Genomic DNA, 4512 nt, shown 5'->3' with positions numbered 1-4512 from the left:
ATATAAACTAGAATGAACATGAGAAATGCTTCTTTCTGCATCAGGGATCTAGCACTTTGAGTTCTCAGAAAAGTACACATTCCTGGTGTGTTCACTGTGGTGTGCTTAAAGTTCCACTCAATATACTTAAACTACTTATCTCAGATAACATCACTCTTAAGTACACGACCAAAAATGTTCACTGGGAAAAGCAGAAGAAAATAGTTGTAGTTTACTCAATATTACATGCTAGAAGAAAAGTTTGCATGAGAAACGCTGAAGAGGTCATTTTTTTAAATCCAGATTTCACAAACTCATGGTGCAAAGTGGGCCCCCCAGCTTCCTCTAGAGTTACAAGCTTTTGACTGCTTATTGGCTGCCTGTGAAATTTTCTGATTGAAATAACTCAGATGTTCCTACAATGCTAATCATATCCACCCAGGCTGTTCTGACCACTGTAGCCACCCTGTAACAGCCACTGGCTGACTGGCTCTTCAGGCCACTGTAAGTTGCCTGGGCAGCTGACACTTCCACGCACTGCATCACTTGGCCGCTCTAAGCCCCATTGCTAGCCCCTGTTGTTGAATTCAGGAAGAGTTCTATGTATCTGTGCTGCATGTTGGCCCTGTCCTTGGGCACACCTGCCACTGCTTCTTCATGAGTAGCAAAGTCAACATCAGCTTCTCCCGTCACTCTTCCATCGGGACCAATCTCAATATGAACTCTCACAGGGTTGAGTGGAGAGAAGTTGCAAATGTCGTTCTCCGTTGCTTTGTAGGGCAGCCCTCCCATGAATACACAGTGACTGGTGGTGCTCTGCACTGGGAATACTGTCTCCGTATCTGTGGTCATGCATTCCTGAGAGACAGTAGCTGAGACAGTAACTCTTCCAAACGGTCAGTGGTGAAGCCAATGCCATCACTGAGGCCACTGTATTTTTCATAGCTCCCATAGCCTGCACTATAGGCACCAGACCTCATTCTATCCAGGCCTGCTTATTTCACAATGCCTATGTACCTCCGGGCTGTGCCAGGCCTGTCATAAGGCCCAGGCCTCTGCACAGACACAAACTTCAGAGGTGGATCTGAGTATGACCTAACTTCCTCCTGACTACTCTTGAACACTTCAACATACGTGTACCCTATTCTCTCCGTGTGCTTCCCTAAAGCTTTCTCTGCTAACTCTTGTGAGGCGCACTGAACGAAGGCCTCCCCTGTAATCTTGCCTTCCGGGTTCACAGGTAGTGTCATCCGGATTGGCACAATTTCCAACCATGAGAACTGAACGACTTCTTCCTTTGTGCATCTAAATGGGAGTCCCAGAAACCTCACCAAGTCATCGTTGGCATTGCTGGCGCTGTGTGGACCACAAAGCTTCAACACCCAGCCCGTCTCGGTTCTGTGTGACCTGAACACCTCTGTATACCACTGTCCCATGCTTTCCCTGCCTTTTTTCAGAGCCAATCTTACATCATCTTCTGATTCAAGTTCAAAAAAAGCCCACCACTACGCCTGCCTTCTCTAGTATAAATGAAAAGGATACCCGCTACCACATCATGACTTGTGCAGTCGGGGAGGAAGTTTTGTACGTCCTCAATTGAGCAAGACTAGGGTAAACCACATACATAAGCCTTTACCTCCCTCAGGGCCCAGCATCATGGACACTTGACAGGGCTGATGTCAGGCTTTGGCAATTTTCTGTAGAGTAAAGAATCACCATAGATGCCTTCTGTAGGAAACACTTAACAGAAGATAAGTTTTCCACGGGACAAAGGTAGGAGTGACTTCTATTTCCAATGAGGAATGAGACTTACAAACCCCAACTCCACCCAACGCCTTAAAGATGCAGAACGCTTCGGGGAAAGTTCAGGGGCATCTTCTTTTTGTTCTCAACCTGAAATGGAAGTTCAGATGAGCCTGGGCAAACACTTTTTGCGGAAGCAGAGCCCCTAGAGAGGAGTCTTTTGGCAGGAAGTGGGCTGAGGGTAAGGTGATGCTGTTCCACGACCTGTGCCCGATAGTGGACCACATTGCATCGAGCGCCGGCGCCGGAAGGTCCGCCCCCGTCCTGTTTTTCTTACATTACCTAATCAATCGTCTATTTCCCAACACGCACCTGAAATTTCAGAATCAATTTTACTTCAAGTCTGTCCTCTTTGTCTAGACAATCTTGGAAGCTAAGGTAGTGGAGGAGTAGATTGTAGGATGCTCTGTTGAAATGCGCATGTTCAAATCCTGCTTGTGTATCTCTCGTCTTCTGCATGTCTCTTTATCTGATTCAGACATCACTTCCCACGTTAACTTTAGCAGAAAGGAGTTATACAAGAAGGAGAGTTACCCTAAAAGATAAAAATACATGTAATGACGAACTAGGGCTTGAAGCTGGAGTATTCTTTCCATCTTTCAGTTTTCATATTATTTATTTTATTATTCTTCAGATAACCAAAATTACATAATACACATGATATATTTTTAAGAAGTTTACCATGAAACTATTTGATGTACGTGATATGGTCTGTGATTCACTAAATAATGTTACCAACAAATAATAAATGAAACGAACCAAGGAAATTTTCGATAAAATACACGCATCACATGCTACATTCATTCCATCTTAGTATTGCTTCATCCGCTGGGCACAGGGACGTTAACGATACAGTAAACAATAGAAAACTTTAAAACTTCCCAGTGTCCCTTAATCCTTTTTCTTATGCAGGTTCCAGGCTTTCTGTTGTGTTCACCCTGCACTGAACGCAAGGAAAACAATTCTAATCATTCACAATGGCAACCTAAGGACAGATAAAAACATACTCTGTCAATGTCCTGGGTCTGTGAGTATAAGATAAAAAAAATGTTCTTTTGTGCTTCAACTAACTACCTTATCTGATCTGACTCATTAAAGTTGAATTTTCCAACGATGGCGTTTTTTCCTCACTATGCAAGTATCATTTCACTTAAAGACAGAGAGCAAACATTGAATCTCTTAGTCCACCATAGACTACAAGGATCTCCTTTCCTGCTCCAAGGCTATAAAGCAATCTGAGGACTTGCTAGAAGCAACCACAATTAGAATTTTTGTCATAGACTTTCTTGAAAACCCAATAAAAAGAAACAGAAAGGAGAGGCTGGGCCTGCTGTATTTATTATGGGTTCTAGCCTAGTTTCTGTTATGCTTAACAGTATTTAGTTTTGAAGAGTCCTGTACTAAGTTATAACTGTCAATATTTTCTGCAAACATCAAATACTCAATATACAAAAAATAATGAAGTGAATCAAGAAAACAAGAAATCTGCATCTTCCAAAAGCTTTGTCTCAGATGGTCAGACACAGGTTTGTCTCAGTGTCAACTCATTTTTGCTTGGGTTTAACGCTCTAATTTTCGTCTTTGGTGTGACACAAATTGTACTTAATTAATGAGTTACTGTTCCAATAAAATTATACCACCTTCTATAAAATCGGGGCACATTTTGTTGTAAAAATGAATACCTGCGTCACTGTGTTCCATGTGTAAAATAAACTTGTCTTAAAAGATTGTTACTTTGTATGGAAGATTGCTTTCTACATCTTACCCAAATTCTAGATCCTGCACAAAGCATAACTTTCCTATAATTTCCTCTTTGATAGGAGTCAAATGGGGGGAAAACTGTGTTTTATGATATACGTTTGTAAGTATATCTTTCCATGAGCAAAATCTTTGTCCAGTGTTTCCCCAGACTAGCCTGAAAGTAATCTACTTGGAATGTCAAGTTCTCATCTGGGTAACATTTCCTCACAATCGAAGGCAACTTCTTGGTCATATTTTCCAGGTTTTCTCTTTTACAAATGGAAGACTTTAAGTGATCAGATATAATTTTTTTTTCTTGAGGAATCCATTAATTACAATACATATTTAAAATGTTCAAGCACTGTGCTTTCTAGACTGGGTAACTATGACGGCGGATGGTACTCACAGACAAATGGTACTCATTTAAGGCTGGGTTCTGTGAATTTGTGATTTTACAAGAACCCCTTGGCTTTGGATGGGGAATGAGAACGTCTCTGGATAGTCTCACCCCTTTTAACTATGGGGCTCAGTGTACTTTCCACTGAAGGAGTGAGCATTGTCAACTAGTTAACACAAGCTATCCGGTGGGGAGAAAAGTCCCAGACTTTGAAGGGGCAGAATAATTGCACACAAATGCATTCAGGAACCCTATGGAAAATATAGTACTGTTAACAGACATGGTTACAGCACAATTTAGCAAGTATGTTAGAACAAATTACCCCCTTTAACCGTAAGCCATTCTGCTTCACGCTTTTTAATGAAGGCCTGTGCCACACACTAGAACGCTTCTCACCTCATTATTTCTCGTAAAAAGCACTGATCCATTCAAAGACTTCTCATATCTCCCATATGAGCTTCCCCCCTCATTCTGGCAGGACAAGGAGGCTTCTTTTAGTCGGGCTTTGAAGTAGGTCATTAGAATGTTTACTAGATAAAAGGATGAAAAAAATCTATCTGTGCAATCTCACGGCTGTCATGCATTAATGTTCT

The 4512-nt window shown here is 41.7% G+C and overlaps 1 pseudogene across 1 annotated transcript; it reads right to left on the bottom strand.

The window, feature by feature from the left end:
- Window positions 1–403: 403 nt before the first annotated feature.
- LOC308429473 (heterogeneous nuclear ribonucleoprotein F-like) lies at window positions 404–1637 on the bottom strand (annotated as a pseudogene). The gene has a single exon. The product of its transcript is annotated as a heterogeneous nuclear ribonucleoprotein F-like (transcript).
- Window positions 1638–4512: the final 2875 nt, after the last annotated feature.

The sequence above is a fragment of the Micromys minutus genome (genome assembly GCF_963924665.1).
Source record: "Micromys minutus genome assembly, chromosome: 14".
NCBI classification, from domain to species: Eukaryota; Metazoa; Chordata; class Mammalia; order Rodentia; family Muridae; genus Micromys; species Micromys minutus.
Note: the sequence above shows the minus strand (reverse complement) of the source record. Positions and strands in the feature narration are given on the sequence as shown.